We start from the raw sequence: 21,852 nt of genomic DNA on the forward strand, positions 1-21,852 counted from the left end.
GGGTAAAAAAAACTGAAAATTTTTATCAAGATAATAGCGTGATGTATTACATGGTAATTTAAGAGTAAGTTTTTGCCATGGGGGTAGTAGCAGATAGATTCGATTATCTGCAGATGGCTGAATGGGTGAAGATTTGAATCGGGATACTAGGGTATAGTACTGAGTGGAGATAAAAGGTAAGTTTTATCGTGGTGATATCGATGTACACATTTGAATACCTGCAAGCATGTAATATAAGTGACCGTGTGAATCGGCATAGTAGAGTATATTATTGCTTGGAGGGTTTAAGGTATAGTTTGCTATTCCAATGAGGTTCAATTGCCAGATAAGCGTTTGTTGAGCAAAAGTCCTTTCTATAGTGAACACTAACAAAAACTTAAAATGTATTAGTTTTGGTCACTTGAAGTACACATGATTCATCAAAGGCCTGTTTGTATCAATTATTCTCCCCTTCATGTACAAGTCGCAGAGAAAAAATTTCTCTCCTAAATTTTAATTCGTTCGTAGAAATTAACATTATTACTTTAAGAGAATGTTAATTTTGCTCACATAAGGTATATATGAGTCATCAAAGGTCACTTGTACATACTTTTCCCGCTTAATGAACGATTTATAGAGAAAAATTTTTTAAGTAAAAGTTGTGTCATAAGTTAAGACTAATACAAATTGCTTTTAAAAGAAATCAATTTTTCTCATTTTGAATATAGAAATGTATTATGAAACGTCAACTTTACATCATTTTGGTTCTTATTGTACATGTCCCAGAGAAATGTTTTTTTAAGTAAAAGCTGTTTCAAAGATCACAATTAACACAAAATAACTTGAAATACACTAAATTTGCTTGAAAGAGCAATTATGAGTATTCAGAGGACAATTGTTCGGCGTATTTTGGCTCTTAATATACAAGTAATACAGCAAAGTTCGCTTAGTGAGGACAGCAAAAAGGACTCATTCAAAAGTTAATGAAAATCATGCTCATATACTAAAAATGAGTAACCAATGGTTAATTGTACATTGTACTGCTTTTCAAATCTTTTTGTGTACAAGTAGTGCTGCAAAATTTGCTTATTGAAAATTGTTTGATAGATGAAAGTTTGAACAGAATATTTGGATTGATATCTGTATATGCTCCTATTCTATGTTTGAGTCGTTAGAAATCGATTTCACAACTTTTTAGGTCCCTTCGTGTGCACTTGTTACCGCAAAGTATACTTGTTGAAAGTTATTCTTTAAGTGAAATCCTTTAATTGAAATATTTTATTTGCATGAGTTTCTTTTGGTCATGAACTATGTATGAGTTATCAGATGCCAATTTTACATCATTTCATATCTTTTTATATGCAAGTAGAAAAGTAAGTTATCAGGTGCCAATTTGACATCTTATCAGATCTTTTTTCATATATGAGTAAAAGTATACTGACGGAAATACGTTTTATAGATGAACTGTCTATCATTTTTTCCTCTGAATGTTCATGTCACAGAGAAAACTTACTTAACAAAAAGTTTTTTCTTTAGTAAAAACTAGCGCAAAAATACTTAAAAACTGTCAGTTTTAATAACTCAATATATATAGGAGTGATCAAAGTTCAACTCTATATCCTTTTTTTCCTCTTAATGTACAAGTCGCAGAGAAAAGCTTCTTAACGATAAATTTTCCATCAGTTCAAACTAACACTAAAGTGCTTTCAAAATTGTCAATTTTGCTAATACAAAGTGTATATGAGTAATCAAAGGTCACTTGTACATCATTTTTTCCCCGCTTAATGTACGAGTCAGAAAAAATTTCTTAATGCGAAGTTGTTCCATAAGTTAAAACTAACACGTGTAAAAGAGCGAATATTTGAATGAGGATAGAAGGGATGACAATTGTATGTGGGTAATAGTGTAAACAAAATTTTGTCATGGGGATAATAGCTTATAGATTTCAACATCTGCAAACGTGCAGTAGGGTGGAACTTTGATAGGAGTTAATAGGGTAAAACATTGCATGGTATTTATCGGGTATACTTTTTTCATTGGAGTAGTAAGATATAGGTTTGAATATCTATAAGATAGGGTAAAGATTTGAATTGAAAGATATAAGGGTTCAGATTTTCGTGCTGGTAATAGTATAATTTTCTCATGGTTGGAATGTGGTAAAGTTTTGAATATCTGCGAGAATTATATTTGAGTGAGAATTTGAATTGGTAAATTGGTTTTGTTTTCTCATGGCGATGAAAGGGTAAATTTTGGTCATTGTGATAACAGGAAATAAATTTGAACGTCTCAGTTGCCTAAAAAGGCGAAAATAAGAGATTCCAATATCTCCACGCGGGTAAAAAAAACTGAAAATTTTTATCAAGATAATAGCGTGATGTATTACATGGTAATTTAAGAGTAAGTTTTTGCCATGGGGGTAGTAGCAAATAGATTGGATTATCTGCAGATGGCTGAATGGGTGAAGATTTGAATCAGGATACTAGGGTATAGTACTGAGTGGAGATAAAAGGTAAGTTTTATCGTGGTGATATCGATGTACACATTTGAATACCTGCAAGCATGTAATATAAGTGACCGTGTGAATCGGCATAGTAGAGTATATTATTGCTTGGAGGGTTTAAGGTATAGTTTGCTATTCCAATGAGGTTCAATTGCCAGATAAGCGTTTGTTGAGCAAAAGTCCTTTCTATAGTGAACACTAACAAAAACTTAAAATGTATTAGTTTTGGTCACTTGAAGTACACATGATTCATCAAAAGCCTGTTTGTATCAGTTATTCTCCCCTTCATGTTCAAGTCGCAGAGAAAAAATTTCTCTCCTAAATTTTAAGTCGTTCGTAGAAATTAACATAATTACTTTAAGAGAATGTTAATTTTGCTCACATAAAGTATATATGAGTCATCAAAGGTCACTTGTACATAATTTTTCCCGATTTATAGAGAAAAATTTCTAAAGTAAAAGTTGTTTCATAAGTTAAGACTAATAAAAATTTTTTTGATATAAATCAATTTTTCTCATTTTGAATATAGAAATGTATTATGAAACGTCAACTTTACCTCATTTTTGTTCAAGAGAAATCTTCTCAGTAAAAGCTGTTTCAAAGGTCAAACCTAACAAAAAATAACTTGAAATACACTAAATTTGCTTAGAAAGAGCAATTATTAGTCTTCAGAGGACCATTGTTCGTCGTATTTTTGCTCTTAATATACAAGTAATGCAGCAAAGTTCGCTTAGTGAGAGTTGTTTTACAGGTAAAGTCTAAAGGACCCATTCAAAAGTTCATGAAAACCATGCTCATATACTAAAATTGAGTAACCAGTGGTTAATTGTACGGCTTTTCAAATCTTTTTGTGTACAAGTAGTGCTGTAAAATTTGCTTATTAAGAATTATTTGATTGATGAAAGTTTGAACAGAATATTTGGATGAATATATGTATATGCTCCTATTCTATGTTTGAGTCGTTAGAGATCAATTTCACAACTTTTTAGGTCCCTTTGTATGCATTTGCTTCCGGAAAATATACTTGATAAAAGTTATTCTTCAAGTGAAATCCTTTAAGTGAAATTATTTATTTGCATGAGTTTCTTTTGGCCATGAACTATGTATGAGATATCAGATGCCAATTTTACATCATTTCATATCTTTTAATATGCAAGTAGAAAAGAAATTTATCGGATGCCATATTTACATCTTTTCGGATCTTTTTTCATATACGAGTAAAAGTATACTGACGGAAACACGTTTTATAAATAAATTTGTTTCAAAAAGTCTCAAAAATGCGTCAATTTTATGCTCGAATGCCCTAGTGAGTGATTTATGGTACATCTTTTAATGAACAAGCAATGCAGCAGTTGTTTCATAGATAGAAACTAATTGGAAAGTTTTCTGAATGCATGTAATATTTTTATGCTCATTCATTATGTACGAGATATCAAAGGTCAGTTGTGCATCTTTCTATGCCTCTTAAAGTTTGTTTAATGTCAAGTTTACTTAATAAAATTTACCTTGCAGTTAAAAATATAAGCAAATTTTTTAGGGAGCGTTACTTCATACCCCTACAGTGTATGTGTTGTTGGAGGTTAATTGTTTATAATTTTCTCTCTTTATCACTTACTGTTGAAAAACAACACTTTCCTTATGATAAATTTTCTCGGGTGAAATTTTGAACAAAATTTTTCAATTATGCGGGAAGATTAATGTCCAATCATTATGAGTGTCATCAGAGGCCTACTGTACAATTTTTCTATCTCCTTATATACAAGTAAAGCAACAAAGTTTATTCATTGAAAGTTGTTATGTAGGTAGAAATGTGAAACAAAGTCTTCCAGCTGCATCAATCTCTCATCCCTTTTATTATACCGTTCTTTAATCACAATGTGTTTTATAGCTATCATTATACAACAAAGTAGAGCAACAAAGTTTACTAAAATGATGGCTGATTTTCAGTTGTAACTATTAATAATAAAACCTTAAAAGGTGCATCACTCTCATACGCCTACACTACATATGGTTTGAGGGATGTCAATCATTCAACTTTCTTTAACTCCTAATGTACAATTAGTACAGCAAAATTTTCTCACTGGTAAACGTTTTTCGCAATGTTGCTACTAAGTTTGTTATGTAACTTAATGCTCACTCACTACTTATGAGTAATGAGAAGTCGATTGTAATCCATTTTTTTTATATATCTCAATGTCCATTTAATGCTACCGAAATTGTTGAATCAAATTTGTTCTATAGGTAAAATCTCAGACTAAAGTCTTCAAAAATGCATCAATTTCATGCTCACACACTAATATGTGTTATGAGAGATCAGTTGCTTATCATTTCATATCGCCTAATATACAACCAATACAGCAACTTTTTGAAAATAACATTGCTTTTTAAGTAAAATTCGTAACAATAACGTCCAAAAAGCATCATTTATTGTGGTTATACTCTACACATTTGTTGTGTGACTCATCGAATGCTCAGTGCACATCAATTGAGATGTCGAAATTTGCTGGTTTTAGAGCAAAAGTGGCTTTCTAAAGATTACACAGCTACTAAAAAAAGCAAAAATATAATGAATTGTTTTCATGCTGTTTGTATAATAAGCTTAGAGACATTTAGTTATTTGAAACGGTTCGGAGGACATGTTTCTGGGGAACTATCCCTAAGTCTTAGGCGCAAAGGATGACTGGTGATAGTACATTACTGCGCGCCTAAGACACGGATTGTTCTCAAGAAACATTTCTTTCGAACCGTTTCAAATAGTAGTAATATTCTGTCAGCTTATCACAAAGGGCACAAAATTAGTTTATTAAAATTTTGCTTTAATTTTGATAGCTTTGTAATCTTTAGTAAGCAATTGCTCTAAAACCAGCACTTTTTGACATCTCAATTGATGTGCATTGAGCATTCGATGAATCAGACAAAGCATGTGTAGTGTATAACTTAAATAAATGATGCTTTTTGGACGTTATTCTTTTGAATTTTACTTAAAATGCAATGTTTTTTCAAAGAAGTTGCTGTATTGGTTGTATATTCTGCGATAGGAAATGATAAGCAACTGATCTCTGATAACTTACATTAGTGTGTGAGCATTAAATTGATGCATATATGAGGACTAATATCTAACTTTTTAGCTATAGAACAGTTCTGATTCACTAATTTCTCTTGCATTACATGGACATTGAGATATTAAAAAATGGATTACAGTCGACTTCTCATTACTCATAAGTATTGAATGAGCAGCAAGTTACATAACAAACTTACTAGCAACATCGCGAAAAACACTTACCAGTGAGAAAATTTTGCTGTACTAATTTTGCATTAGGAGTTAAATAAAGTTGAATGATTGACATTCCTCCAACCATGTGTAGTGCAGGCGTATGAGAGTGATGCTCCTTTTAAGGTTTTATTGTTTATAGTTTGAACTATAAAAACAACTTTTATTAGTAAATTTTGTTGAGTTACTTGTATAATAATCGATATATAAAGCCTTCAATAAGGAAGGGTATAATAGAAAAGGCATGAAAGATTGATGCATCTTGGAAGACTTTGTTTCAAAATTCTACCTATATAACAACTTCGAATGAGTAAACTTTGTTGCTTTACTTTTAGATTAGGAGATATATAAATAATACAGTAGGCCTCTAATGACACTCATAATGATTGGACATTGATCTTCACGCATAATTGAAAAGTTTTGTTTAAATTTTCACCCGAGAAAAATTTATCATTAGGAAGGTGTTGTTTTTTAAAGGTGGCTAATAGAGAAAAACATAAACAATTAACCTGCAACAACACATACAATGTGTAGTGATATGGAAGAAACGCTCCCTTAATTTTTTTCGTTTTTATTTTTGCCTGTAAGGCAACTTTCATTAAATAAAATTTGTTATTTTGCACAAACTTTAAGAGCTATAAAAATAGGTACAATTGTCCTTTGATATCTCATTTATAATGAATGAGCATAAAAATAATACATCTCCGAAAACTTTGGATAAGTTTTTATCTGTAAAACACCGTTCATTGAGTAAACACTGCTGCATTACTTGTCCAATTACCATAAAATTCTCAGGACTCAAGAATGGCATTCGAGCATAAAATTCATGACTTTTTCAGACTTTTTGCAACAAATTTACCTATAAAACGTCCTTCCTGTAGTACACTTTGCTTTTTTACTTGTACACTAAAACATCTGAAAAGATGTAAATTTGAAACGAATTTACCTATAAAACGTATTTCCCTCAGTACTCTTTGCTTTTTTACTTGTATATTAAAACATCTGAAAAGATATTAATCTGGCATCTGATAACTCACACATAGTTCATGGCCAAGAAACTTATTTTAAGTTGCAATAAAATTTTTTTGGATTTCACGCTCAGTTGATCTTTCAAACATGTTTCCGTCAGTATACTTTTAATACCATTTTACTCATACATAGTTATGACCAAAAGAAATTAATGCAAATCAAATATTTCACTTAAAGAAGGATTTCACTTAAAGAATAATTTTCATGAAGTATATTTTGCTGTAACAAATGAACACGAAGGGAACTAAAAAGATATAAATACCCATAATTCCAAGTATTCTCTTCAAACTTTCATCTTTCAAACCATTTTCAATAAGCAAATTTTGCATCACTACTTATACAGAAAAAGATTTGAAAAGCAGTACAATTAACCACTGATAACTCCTTTCTAGTGCATGAGCATGATTTTCATGAAGTTTTGAAGACTTTTAGACTTTACCTGTAAAAAGAACTTTCACTAAGCGAACTTTGCGGAATGACTTTGACCTATGAAAAAGCTTTTACTGTGACTTTTCTCTAGGAATTTTCTTTTTTTTGGGACTTGTACTTTAAGAGAACAGACCTCTGAAATTAATATGTACTTCAAGTGACCAAAACTAACACATCCTAAAAGTAATTTTGTATTAGTGTTCACTAATGAAAGAACTTCTGGTTAACAAACCCTTATCTGGCACTTGAACCTCATTGGATTATCAAACTATACCTTATTACCCTCCAGGCAATACCATACTCAGCTATGCCGATTCAAATGGTCACTTGTATTACATGTTTGCCGGTATTCAAATGTGTACATCAATATCACCATGATAAAACTTTCCTTTTATCTCCACCCATTACTATCTCCTGGTATCGGTACTCAAATCTTTCGCCCTATTCCCCCGTCTACAGATAATTCAATCTTTACGCTGCCATCCCTATGGCTAAAGTTTACTCTATAATTACCATGCAGTGCTACACTATTATCCTGATTCAAATTTTGAGTTTTTCACCCGCGTGCAGATATTGGAATCTCCTTTCGATCAACATACGAAACTACACCCTACATACCAAATCAAATTCTCACTCAAATTAATTTCTCTCAGATATTCATAACTTTACCACATTCCATGACAATTCTATACACTATTGCCACCACGAAAATTTGAACAGTCAAAACTTTTTTCAAATCTTACACTATCTTGCAGTTATTCAAACCTATATCTCACTATCCCAATGACAAAAGTTTACCTGATAAATGCCATACATTGTTTTACCCTATTAACCCCATTAAAAGTTTCACTCTACCACACGCTTGCAGACGTTTAAATCTGTACTTTATTATCCCCATGACAATTTGGTTTACCCTATTTTCCACATGCAATTCTGATCCCTTCTATCCTCATTCATCTTCGCTCTTTTATCTGCTGGCAGACAATCAGTTAGTTTTAACTTCTGGAAGTTTTTTCGTCAAGAAGTTTTTCTCTGGTACTTTTACAATAAAGAAGAAAAAATGATGTACAACTAAACTTTGATTACCCATATTTTTGGTGTGAGCAGAATTGATGTTTTTTAAAGGTTTTTTGTATTAGTGTTAACTTTTGGATTAACTTTTCGTTAAGAAAATTTTCTCTGGGAATTGTACATTAAGAGGAGATCAAGCCTCTGAAACTAATATGTACTTCAAGTGACCAAAACTAACACATTTTAAAGTAATTTTGTATTAGTGTTCACTAATGAATGAAATTTTGCTTAACAAACCCTTGTGTGGCACTTGAAACTCATTGGAATAGCAAACTATACCTGATTAGCCTCCAGGCATTACTATACTCTACTATGCCGATTTAAATGGTCACTTATTTTACACTCTTGCAGATATTCAAATGTGTACATCGATATTACTTGATAAAACTTACCTTTCATCTCCTCTCAGTATTATCTCCTGGTATCCGTATTCAAATATTTACCCTAATCCCCCGTCTACAGATAAGTCAATCTATATGCTGCTATCCCCATGGCAAAAGTTTACTCTATAATTACGATGTAATACTACACGCTGTTGTCTTGATTCAAATTTTCAGTTTTTTATCCGCGTGCAGATATTGGAATCTCCCTTCCATCAATGTTTATCCTTCCATCAACATGGGAAACTACACCCTTCATACCAATTCAAATTCTCACTCAAGTAAAATTCTCGCAGATATTCTAAACTCTGCCACATACCGTGACAATTCTATACACTATTACCACCACGAATATCTGAACCTCAAAAATTTTTTCAAATCTTACACTATCTTGCAGTTATTCAAACCTATATCTCACTATCCCAATGACAGAAGTGTACCCGATAAATACCATGCCATGTTTAACCCTATTAACCCCATTCAAAGTTTCACATAACTACACGTTTGCAGACGTTGAAATCTATACCCTATTATACCCATGACAAAATTTGGTTTACCCTTTGGTTAACTTTTGGAAATTGTTTCATTAAGAGGCTTTTCTCTGGTACTTTTACATTAAGAGGGAAAAATGATGTACAACTGATTTTTGATTACCCATATTCTTGGTGTGAGCAGAATTTATGTTTTTCTGAAGGTTTTTGGTGTTGGTTTTAATTAAAGAAAAAAATAATGATGTGTAGAACTGACCTTTGATGACTCATATTTTCTGTTTGAGCAAAATTGATATTTTGAAGTATTTTTGTTATTTTTCACTACTGAAACAACTTTTACGCAAGAACCTTTTCTATGACTTGTACATTAAGAAGTAAAATGATCTACAATTGACATTTGACAACTCATATATACTTTAGTTTTGAAAATTTCATATTTTTCAAATTTTTGTGTTAGTTTTTACTGATGCAAGAAAATTTTAAGAAATTTTTCATTATGACTTTTACTTTTAGAGGAAAAAAATGATGTAAAATTGACATTTGATGACTCATGTATACTTTTTGTGGCCAAAATTGATATTTTTTAAGGAACTTTTGTGATATGTTTTACTGATGAAACAACTTTTCCTTTTAAAATTTTTCTCTATGACTTGTACATTAAGAGGGAAAAAAATGATGTACAATTGACGTTTGATGACTGTTGTATAGTTTGTATGAGCAAAGGTGGTGATAAGTTTACAAGTAGTTTTCTATTAGTCCCCACTATTGTCAGAACTTCTATTTCAGACTTTTTCCCTAGGACTTATACATTAAGAGTGAAAAAATGATGTACAATTTATCTTTGATGACTCATATATAAATTGTATAGACACATATGACTTTTTAAAAGTATTTTTGTGTTAGTTTTTACTAATGAAACAACTTTTACTGACTAAGTTCTCTGAGATTTGTATATTTAGAGGAGGAAATGATGTACAATTGACCATTGATGGATGATATATAATTTGTATGAGCAAAGATACAATTTAGTTTTGTGTTATTTTACCAAAAACTTTCACGTAAGGAACTTTTCCCTGGGACTTGTACATTAAGAGGTACAAAAAGGGTTCTAGAATTGACCTTTGAGGACTCATATATACTTGTGTAAACAGATATGATACTTTTTTCATTTTTTAAAATTTTTTCATATGAAACAACTTTTATTGAAGAAACCTCTGTCTTGTACTTGTACATTAGGATGGGAAAAAATGATGTACAATCAACCAATTGTTGACTCATGTATACTCCATATGAGCAAAATTAACGTTTTCTTAAAAAAAATAATGTAATTTTCACTGATGAATTTAAGTGTTACACGTTTTATTTGTATGGCAAAAATGTACCCTATTATCTCCATGCAATAAAGAAATGTTATTTCCACCTCCAGAATTCACCAAGTGGCGTCCGTCTCAACATGTAACCGATGCAGTGTATTTTCAACATTCAAAGGCTATACCCTATTATCCTCATGGGATCTCGACTCTGATACCCCATTGCATGGTACCCCCTTGGTCATTCATTCCCTGGCCGTGCGTACAAAGTCTTCTCTACAGTATACAATTCTGTGTAAATACATCGAATAAAAAGCGGAGGAAACCTGTTGTCTTTCTTTGGACTGGTGTTAAGGTAACCATCTAAATTTTTCAGGCAACAATCCTAACATACAGGGAAAAATTGCAGAGAACTTTTCATCCGAGCGCTTGGTCGAAAATGTTTCTGGAAAGTGAGCCCAAAAGTAATATCAGGTTTATAATTTTCTTAATACTGCCGTTATTTCTTTGCTTTCAATTTGTGAAGCCATGTTTGTTTTTGATTCGTAATGGTCATTTGGTCTGTTGCTCAGATAGTGGAGACTGTTCATTCAATTCGTTTGATTGTTTTTCAGGACTTGTCGTTTCATGTTCTTTTTTTAAATTATCATAACCTTTGGATCACTTTTTTCTTTTCCATAAGTCACGATTTTCACGTTGAGTCCTGACTTACCTCACTCACTATTACAACTGAATGGATTTGGAGTTCTTTTACCCATTGAATTACGCAATTTAGTGAAATAAAATCAATGTCAAAAGAGCAAAATCAGAAAAAACGGGTATGAGCAGATAAAGCCCGGTGATTAAGTCATCTTACATTAGGTTATCAAAGTCCATTAGTGCGATTGCTAGCTAACATTAGTAAACTAATAAACTTAGTCTTTTTTGGAAGCCTAATTAGGTATAGTTTTAAAATATAACTGAAATTGCACACCGAATTAGAACAACTTTTGAAACTTAGGAAAAATTTCTGTCAATTTCAGTCTCTTCTTATTTTTCTGTTTCAGTGTGTCTCTATCTAAACCACAGACAACCGCATCTACGTATAGCCATTAAAAACCCAACCACACCCTCCAGATATCCATAACACAATACTAACAATTGTTTTACTCTTTTTAGAACTTTTTCTGTAGTTTTAATAGGCCATAGTTTTTTATTTCTGTTTTTTTTGTACGGGTATGTTAATAGTTGATGACTTCGAGTTGTTTCTATTATTTTACGGATATTTTTGGTGTAGCTTGTTTTTTCCAGACTTCAACTTTGACTTCGTTCTTTTCGAACGTTGACTTCTGTTTTTGAACGTTCACGTCTGTTTTATATCATTGGACTTTAAAAGTAGCTGATCTAATATATAGTAATAAGTTACTGCGAGTATTGTTTAAGGTGAGAAGGTAACTTTAAGGTAAAACGGTCAAGTGCGTTGAACACTCCAGTGCACTCCGTCCACCCCTAACTCTTATCCCACTAAGTTTTTTTGGAACCAATGCTTTGACGTTGAGACCAGAACTTAAAGAATGGAGAGAATATTGTAAAATAATGTTTGTGAAAATACCGTAAAAATGGATTTCAAATTTTTGTTTCTCCATTTTATCTTACCTCGGGTTCCTATTTTCTGTTTTATTTTCGGTTACTATTAACTGTCTGTTCTAGATAGCTTAATCGTCAAGATAGTTCAGCCTAATTGTTGTGATAAACTTATTAAATAGTCTCCAAGTGCACCCGAGAGGTTGTTTAATTCTGTTTCAGCTCTTGATTTTAATTATTTACTGTTGTATCAGTGGCCAGACTTTGTTTGGGTAGCCCCAATTACCGGGGATTTCAGATTCCGGCGGAAGAAACTTGTATGCTTCATATTCGACTATTGCAAACGGTGTAGTATTTAACGAACATTGAAGCCCTGACTTCCGAGATCAAACTTTTGGCGCAAGGATTCTTCGCAATTGTTTGAGTTTTGGTTACATTAGGTTATTTTCTCAGTCAACATTTGGCGCGGGGATTCTCCGCATTTGTTCGACTGATTTATTTGTGTTATTTATTTAGATAAAAAGATTTAGATTATTCGTTTAATTAGGACTTATTCAGCGCTTACTGCAGTCTTTGGACTGTATTTATTTGTCCCAAAAAATGACGGCTTCGTCCCGCCGCCTCTCCCATCCGATCCGCGTTCGTTATCCGTTCGTTTTCTGCGTTCGATGTAAATCTAAATGTGATCATGGATCGTGCCTTGGAATTGCTCAGACAAGTTGCATTGGAATGATATTTTGGTCATGTCCGAGTTGTTTGCCAACTTTTACAACAGTAAAAGCCCTTGAGTTATCACGAGTTATCAGCCTTGATCGAATATCTGCTCTTGAAGTTAAATTAGAGAAAGTAGTCTCGCTGATTTCTGAAATTCAATCACTGAAGCTGGAGATCAATTCTCTGAAGAAACCGGATTACCCATATCTTAGAGCTGCTTTCAGAAATCGGACTGACAGTACTGCTAGCTGTCGTAATTCAATGAAACGAAAATTTGAAGGCAATGAAATTGTGCTTACCGGCAAAGAGTCTCCAGACAGAAAACTAAAAGTTTTCAAGACGGGCACAAATATCAATCATCAGACGACATTCAGTGCAATTAAAAAACCACCGAAAAGACAGCATCTCTAGATTGGTCGTTTAAGCAACTCTGTCTCTACGGATGATATAGGAGAATATTGCAAGAACAAGGGAGCTGATATACTGTGTATCCGTGTAATATCTAGGGAAGATTCTCGTCTGAAATCTTTCCACTGTGTATTCAAATTCGATAATGATCAAGTTGAATCTCTCGATTTCTGTCCCGAAAATGTTTCATTTTCAGGATTTTTATAAATCAGAAAGTGAGGGAATGGCTGGCGTCCTTTGATACATGACTATCAAATTTCAAAACTGTCAATGACCGTGTAAAAGTATGTTTACATAACGCAAGATCGGTTCGCAACAAGACCTCACATATAAAAAATCTTATTGAAGCTAATGATTTTAACCTCATAATTTTACCAGAAACGTTAATCAAAGATAACGCAAATGATGAGTTTTATCTCCAGCAGTGCTGCCCAAGTGGCTATTTTTATTTAAGTGCAAACAGAAAAAAGTGGCGGAGGATTAGCGGTGTTCTATGATTAAAATTTATGTGTCGATAATTTTTCAAACAAATGTTTTACAAACGCGGAGGTGGTTTTTTTTGAATTTACGCTGTGCGAGTCAGTGTATCTTTTGGTTTGTATATACCGTCGACCAGATACTAATGTTCTTGTCTTTATAAGTGAGTTAACATCGTTTATTAATGAGAAAGTGCTGTTGTTCAAAAATTTAATTATTGTAGGCGATATCAATATTTCTATGCTGCTATCAAATGATGCGTCAAGAAATTGGAATTCTTTTTTGGATGAATTTGTTTTGAAACAGCAAGTTACCGTGCCTACTCACAAAAGTGGTGGAATTTTAGAGCATGTTATTACATCCGAGGAGGTTGAAGTATCAGACCCTCTTGTAATCTTCGTTACAAGCTCTGATCATGGAGTTGTGCACTTTGACCTTCTGCAGAAGCACAAGAATTTAGCTTTAAAGAGGACCTCGTAAAAACAATGGCGAAATTTTGACGTGGTAGTGTTTGCAGAAAGTATTGCTGCTCTGATTGACAGAGATAATCCTGAAAATGTTTGGAACAGTGTTTTAATGAACGAAATCAGCTATGTCGATAAGAACCATCCTCTGAAAACTAAGTATGTGAGAAATCATACGTGCCCTTTCTTTGACGATGAGCTAAGAACGATGAAAAGATCGAGAAGAAAGTTTGAGAAAGCTTTCCGAAAGAATGGTAATTCCCGAGCCAAAAGCCTGTTTCTTAATGCAGTTTTGGTATTTTGAGCTGTTTACCAAAAAGAAAAGTGAATACCTCGAAAAATGTGTCGCTATTGAAAATAAGCGTGTTAGGTTTTCTATGCTGAGGCAACTCTTAGGAAAAAAATGTTGTCCTGCCGCAGTCACTAGGGGAGCATGATTTTCTAGCGAATAAGTTTAATGCTTTCTTTGTTAAGATAATAGAAGCCGTATTAGTTTCACTGCCTCCAACGAATGGTCTAGAATTGATTGATTCACATACAACAACCCAGGACAGTTTCCACACTGAGCAAATTGCAATCACTTCTACCGAAAATTTCGAACATTGCGGCACGGAGTGATATAAAACCAACGAGGTTATGTAAAATTGTTTCGACAAATTCTCCGGACTACTTCGTTGCGTTAATTAATTTAGCTCTCCAGACTGGATACTTCCCAAATCAGAGTCGTGAGGCCGCTCATAAAGAAGTCTAACCTTGATCCTGAGTTGTCGAGTTATCGCCCTGTGACAAATCTAAGATTTTTGTCAAAAGTTATTGAAAGTTTTTGATCAAATTTGAGCATATTAATTTCTATCTGGAATCCAATAATCTTATGGGCAATTATCCGAGTGGTTTTCGTTGCTCACATTCAACGGAAACGGCTCTGTTGAAAGTCTTTATTGATCTTCTTTGCTATCTAGAGGAGTCGCACTCCGTGATGTATATTGGGTTAGACTTGTCAGCAGCGCTTGATATTGTTGATCTTCAGTTGTTATTTGAGATATTAGCGAAAAGGATTGGTTTGAAATCAGTGATGTTACTGTTTATAAAGAATTATCTTTCGAATCGTTCGCAAGAAGTTATCATGAATGGATGTCTTTCTGATGATGTGAAAGTTAAGACGGGTGTGCCATAAGGGTCGGTTCTTGGTCCTTTACTTTTTTCCTGTCGCATGCTGCCTTTAGAAGATAAGCTGAAAGAACTGGGATTAAGGTATCATTTTTACGCAGATGATACCGTTCTTAATTTTGTATTCGGTTCGACCCTCAGTCAATTCATGTTCGATGATATTTCGACCTTGATTCAACGTTGGTTCAGCAATGCACAATTGAAATTGAATGCGGATAAGAGTGAGTATATGATTATTCGGAAATCTAAAAGTGGGAAACTTGGTCTTTTACGTCTGGCGGAAGATGGCGACTACATTGAACAGGTAAAAGTTCTAGGTTGTTGTATTGATTGTCAAATTACTCTGCAACGACAGGTCAACTTCGTTTATTCGAATTCATTTTGTTATCTCCGTAAAGTATGGGCAATTCGTGATGAAGTTAAAACATCAGTCTTTTTTGAGTTAATTAGAGCATTAGTGTTATCACGTGTTGACTACTGTAATTCTCTTTATTATGTTCTGCCAAACTTTTTATTAGCAAAACTTCAGCGAATAATGAACTCTGCCGCGCGTTTGATTTTTCAATTGGCATCTTCAACACCAACCTCGTCGTACCTGAGGCAGCTACACTGGTTGCCAATTAGTCAACGCAGTGTGTTCAAAATCCTATTGTATGCGCATCGCTTTGTACATCAGCCTGGCAAACTCCCACTATATTTATCGGAACTAATGATACGAAACACGATGGTTACAAGGTCTCAATATTTTTACAATTTACTTGTTCCCAAATTTCGCTCTAGTTTTGGAAGGCGTTCGTTCTCGCATGCTGTCGCTGTTGAGTGGAATAAACTCTCATTTGATTTGAAACTTATACCCTCTGAAATTTTATTCAGGCGAAAACTCAAAACTTATCCTTTTTAATTTTCCTGCACTGTTGCGATTTTAAATGGTGCTTAAACCTTTAAAAATAATAATAATAGATAAGTGTTCCGATATCACATTTTATGAATCAGCTTAAATTTTACGTTGAGCCGATTCTAGATTTTTGCGGCTTTGTTTACGATCTGGCTTCATTTTACTGATTTCGAAATTCAATTTTAAGCCACGACTTTTTCGAAAGAAGGCGAGGAGAAGACCGAGAAAAGAGATTTTGAGCAAACATTTACTTCTCGATAATTTTCTTCATGTAGAAATTTGAAGTCGATTTTTTGTGTTTTTTCCTGGGAGTTTTTTTGAACTGTTTTTGAAGTGCATTAGAGCCAATTAGAGGTCTGGTTTTTGTTCAACAAAAATTCTTGGCTCTGGTTCAGGAATTGTTCGGCTATGTTCAATTACATCCAAAGGATTCGGATTATGTTCGGTTGCTGTTGTCTCATTATCTGTTACACATTTTTTGATCTTTTAATTTCAATAACAAGTCAAAATGGTATTCTGTTTTTAGTTACGCAGCATTCTTAAAAAGTGAAAAAGCACAATATTAAGGCGGCAAGGATTTTTCAAATGGAATAATATGTTGAGAACTTGTGTCGAGTTTTCCGGCTATGTTTTCTTTATAAGATCTTTTCGCAATTTTTTTCAATGACTTAGATAGGATCTGTTCTGTTTTAGCCCACCAGTGTTTCTTTGCGTTCCCAGTTACAATTTATATATTCTTATAAAGCACTTTACTATGTAAAAAAATAGCACGTGTGACCGGAGGGCGTAGAAGATATAAGCCCACTAAGCGGGGGAGGGGGTGGGGCAAAAGAGAATAGATCCCTTTGATCTATCAAAACGGGATAAACGGCTAAGGCCAGTGGGTACTAAGTATCAGTAGAGGCCAGTGGGTACTAAGTATCAAAGTTAGCTCTAGCAGTCCTTTAAGTGCTTAGAAAGTTGCGACTGCTGGGAATGCCTCAATTCAAGGTTAAAAGGTTTTTTAGGAGTTTTTGAGCCCAAAATGGTGCAGTTTTTCACGTTTTGTCATTTTTGAGTGTTTGATTAGTCTTGAATAGAAGTTTGCAAAAGTTGATCAAGGTCTTATTTTGCAAGATATAAATACTTGCTATGGCCATTTCATGAGCTATTTTACTGGCAATGCCAACATGATCAAGAAAAATGATATTATTTTTTGCAATTTTTTCAAGTTATTTTTCAAGTTATTTCGTTTTTTTTTCTAAAATTTTTGTCTTATTTGTTCAACTTATTTTCAAATCGGGGGTTCAAAAATAATTTGCTGCATAGTTTCTAATGGTAATTGAACTGTTTTCAGCATTTTAATGTGACGAATTTTACCAACTTTTTCAAAAAAAAAAACAGTTTTATGGAATTTTTTCCAAAACTTATTTTTTTTCGAGTTTTTCTAGCCTGAGGTGCTCCTCTTGACTCTGATAATAGCTTTCTGCATATTTTGTAGTGGCATTGAAGTTTTCAACATTTTAATATGATGTTTTTTTGATAAAATTTGCTATTTTTCACAAGTTTATGAAAATATTTGTCTTCTTTTTTTCTTGTCTCAATGGTCAGGTAACCTCCTATAGCGTTTGCTAGTATATTACCGCGAAGAAGATATGTGCAACCGACTGGTATTCAACTTTTTAATATCACAAATTTTTGCAGTTTTTTAATAATGTTTGAAAGTTTGTCATCTTCCTGGTTTAACGATCTTTGAGCCAATGCAACTTTTTAAGGCTTGAATTTAGGTTTAATGATTGCCCCTGGAGACAATGAATTGCTTCTGAAGAAACTAATATCAAAACTTTTAGTATCATTTTATTAAAATTTGCAATTGTTTTCAATTTTTCTGTAATTCTTGTCATTTTCTGTTTGTCAATCATTACGGCCCAATGAAACTTTTTACGTCTTGCATATGGGTGACTGCACAGATGCCAGAGAAGAAAGTTCCTTTGAACCGTTTAATATCGCGAATTCCGGAAACCTTAAAGCCTTCCAATTACCTTTTTTTAAAGTTTGTCATAGTTCACGATGTGTGCTATTTTTATTGGCGAGTAAAGCTCTTGCGCTTGGGTTAATGGGTATATTTAGTTGGATCAAATTTGGCTTTCAGGGTTGAAACGTCAAGAGTTTTAGCAATGGTTATGTTTTTGTTTAGTTTGTTTCTCAGCTTTTGAGATTGTTCTGGCGTTGTTCAAATGATCCGCTGATTAAGTACAGTAATTCTTAGTTTATCATTCATTTCTTTGGATTGTGTTTCAGGACCTTGTCCGGCTATGTTTTTTTTTAATTCGCTTTACCTTTTATCACGTTTTTTGTTTTACATAAGTCACCATTTTAGAGCTTGATTTCTGACTTACCTCACTCACTGTTTATTTTAAATGGATTTTAAATTCCTTCACGCATTGAATTACGCAATTTGGTTAATACTGTCAAAGTCAAAAGAGCAAAATCAAAAGAGACGGGATAAACCGATAAAGCCCGGTCATTAGGTTATTGAGAATTAGGTTATCAAAGTTCATTAAAGTGTTTGCTCTTGGACATTGGTATTAAGCTTATGAGATTTCAGTTTAGAAGCAGAAGTAAGTATAGTTTTAGAATCTAAATGAAACTGGCCGCCAAATTAGAACGCTTTTGGCGCTGAAAAGAAGGAGCGAAAAAATTTGATCGATTTCTTCTTGTTTCAAACTCGATCTGGATCAAGCGCGTCAACGGTGGCTATTTTCCGGCAATCTGCCGGCTATGTTTGAACTTTCCGGTTTTCAAGAGCGTGGTTTATTTTTATCTGAAAAAATCTGAATTGTTTGCATTTATCTCGGGAATTGTTAATGCTTCTCCAGGTGATACTTGTAATCTAATTGCGCCCATTTAAAAATGTTTGTATCTCGCAATGACAAGGTAACAGTGTTTTATAACTTTAACTCTACTTGGTTGCAAAGAGTATTTGTGTTCCTGATTGTTGCCGATATTTGTTTTCTATTTTGGTGTTATTAATATCAGTTCCCGTCTTTACTTTCGCACCAGTTTTTTCTCGATAAGTGTTAAATTCCTTGGTTTTTACATTGTTCCTTCTTCTATACCTAAAGAGTGGCATCAAAGAGTAAAGGTTGATAGCCTTGTCCCGGTGATTGTTTGGTTATCAATAGCCGCCGCCAGCCTCTCAAACGGCTAGTATTTAGGCGCTCTCCTTATTTTTAATTTGCTTTAACTTTGATCACGTTTTTCGTTTTACGTAAGGCAGGATTTTCAAGTTTGACTTCTGACTTACCTCACTCACTGTTTCAACTGAATGGATTCTGAATTCTTTCATGCAATGAATTACGCAGTGTAGTAAATGCGGTCAATGACAAAAGAGCAAATTCAAAAGAAACGGATAAACCGATAAGCCCGCTCATTAAGTCCGAGTGCATTAGGTTATCAGTTTATTAGAGCGATTGCTAGCTTATATTAGTATTGAGCTTAATACCCTTCAGTTAGAAGCAGAATTAAGTATAGTTTTAGAATCTAACTGAAACTGGCCGCCAAATTAGAACGCTTTTGGCGCTGAAAAAAAAGGAGCGAAAAAAATTTGATCGATTTCTTGTTTCAAACTCGATCTGCATCAAGCGCGTCAACGGTGGCTATATTCCGGCAATCTGCCGGCTATGTTTGAAGAACTTTCCGGTTTTCAAGAGCGTGGTTTGTTTTTATCTGAAAAAATCTGAATTGTTTGCATTTTTCTCGGGAATTGTTAATGCTTCTCCAGGTGATACTTGTAATCTAATTGCGCACATTTAAAAATGTTTGTATCTCGCAATGACAAGGTAACAGTGTTTTATAACTTTAACTTTACTTGGTTGCAAAGAGTATTTGTTTTTGATTGTTGCCGATATTTGTTTTCTATTTTGATGTTATTAATATCAGTTCCCGTCTTTACTTTCGCACCAGTTTTTTCTCGATAGGTGTTAAATTCCTTGGTTTTTACTTTGTTCCTTCTTCTATACCTAAAGAGTGGCATCAAAGAGTAAACGTTGATAGCCTTGTCCCGGTGATTTTTTTGTTATTAATAGCCGCCGTCAGCCTCTCAAACGGCTAGTATTTAGGCGCTCTCCTTATTTTTAATTTGCTTTACCTTTGATCACATTTTTCGTTTTACGTAAGGCAGGATTTTCAAGTTTGACTTCTGACTTACCGCACTCACTGTTTCAACTGAATGGATTCTGAATTCTTTCAAGCAATGATTTACGCAGTGTAGTGAATGCGGTCAATGACAAAAGAGCGAAATCAAAAGAAACGGATAAACCGATAAGCCCGCTCATTAAGTCCGAGTGCATTAGGTTATCAGTTTATTAGAGCGATTGCTAGCTTATATTAGTATTGAGTTTAATACCCTTCAGTTAGAAGCAGAATTAAGTATAGTTTCAGAATCTAACTGAAACTGGCCGCCAAATTAGAACGCTTTTGGCGCTGAAAAAAAGGAGCGAAAAAAATTTGATCGATTTCTTTTTGTTTCAAACTCGATCTGCATCAAGCGCGTTAACGGTGGCTATTTTCCGGCAATCTGCCGGCTATGTTTGAAGAACTTTCCGGTTTTCAAGAGCGTGGTTTGTTTTTATCTGAAAAAATCTGAATTGTTTGCATTTTTCTCGGGAATTGTTAATGCTTCTCCAGGTGATACTTGTAATCTAATTGCGCAGTTTTAAAAATGTTTATATCTCGCAATGACAAGGTAACAGTGTTTTATAACTTAACTTTACTTGGTTGCAAAGAGTATTTGTGTTTTTGATTGTTGCAGATATTTGTTTTCTATTTTGGTGTTATTAATATCAGTTCCCGTCTTTACTTTCGCACCAGTTTTTTCTCGATAAGTGTTAAATTCCTTGGTTTTTACATTGTTCCTTCTTCTAAGCCTAAAGAGTGGCATCAAAGAGTAAACGTTGGTAGCCTTTTCCCGGTGATTGTTTGGTTATTAATAGCCGCCGTCAGCCTCTCAAACGGCTAGTATTTAGGCGCTCTCCTTATTTTTAATTTGCTTTACCTTTGATCACGTTTTACGTAAGGCAGGATTTTCAAGTTTGACTTCTGACTTACCTCACTCACTGTTTCAACTGAATGGATTCTGATTTCTTTCAAGCAATGAATTACGCAGTGTAGTGAATGCGGTCAATGACAAAAGAGCAAAATCAAAAGAAACGGATAAACCCATAAGCCCGCTCATTAAGTCCGAGTGAATTAGGTTATCAAAGTTTATTAGAGCGATTGCTAGCTTATATTAGTATTGAGCTTAATACGCTTCAGTTAGAAGCTGAAGTAAGTATACTTTTAGAATCCAACTGAAACTGCACACTGAATTAGAACAATTTTTGAAACTTAGTTTGTGTCATTTTCAATCTTTTATTTCTTTCTGTTTCAATCCCGATGTGCTTCTAGCCCGTCAACGGCGTTTTTTCCTTTTTCTGGCAATCTGCCGGCTATGTTCTCGATTCTTTAGCATTTCAACCTTCTATCTTATGGCGTATCAAACATTTTATATTGAAAACCTCTTCGTTTTTCATGTGGCTCCTTGGGTAGCAAGTTCTCCCTTTCTAAAACAACTTCACTGGTTAGCAATCAGGCACTTATTCCAATTAACAAATGTAGGAGAAAATTGTGCCTACTTTGTAATTTGTGCACTCTTGAGTTGTAATGCAAAATGAGGTTCTTTTTT

General features: G+C 33.7%; 2 protein-coding genes across 4 annotated transcripts in view; one reads left to right on the forward strand and one right to left on the reverse strand.

The window, feature by feature from the left end:
• Window positions 1-21,852, reverse strand: part of LOC142341756 (acid phosphatase type 7-like) — a 324,947-nt gene that overhangs the window by 288,730 nt on the left and 14,365 nt on the right. The window lies entirely within an intron of this gene.
• The window catches only part of LOC142341755 (protein XRP2-like), a 525,423-nt gene continuing 515,748 nt past the window's right edge, over window positions 12,178-21,852 (forward strand). Inside the window, exon 1 of one of the 3 annotated variants that reach the window (XM_075392946.1) lies at window positions 12,178-12,203. The gene's annotated coding sequence lies outside the window, so the exon portion shown is untranslated. The remainder of the gene's footprint in view (window positions 12,204-21,852) is intronic. The other 2 variants (XM_075392945.1, XM_075392943.1) reach the window with 2 other exon arrangements.

The sequence above is a fragment of the Convolutriloba macropyga genome, chromosome 6 (assembly GCF_964194025.1).
Source record: "Convolutriloba macropyga chromosome 6, txConMacr16.3, whole genome shotgun sequence".
In the NCBI taxonomy this organism is placed as follows: domain Eukaryota; kingdom Metazoa; phylum Xenacoelomorpha; order Acoela; family Convolutidae; genus Convolutriloba; species Convolutriloba macropyga.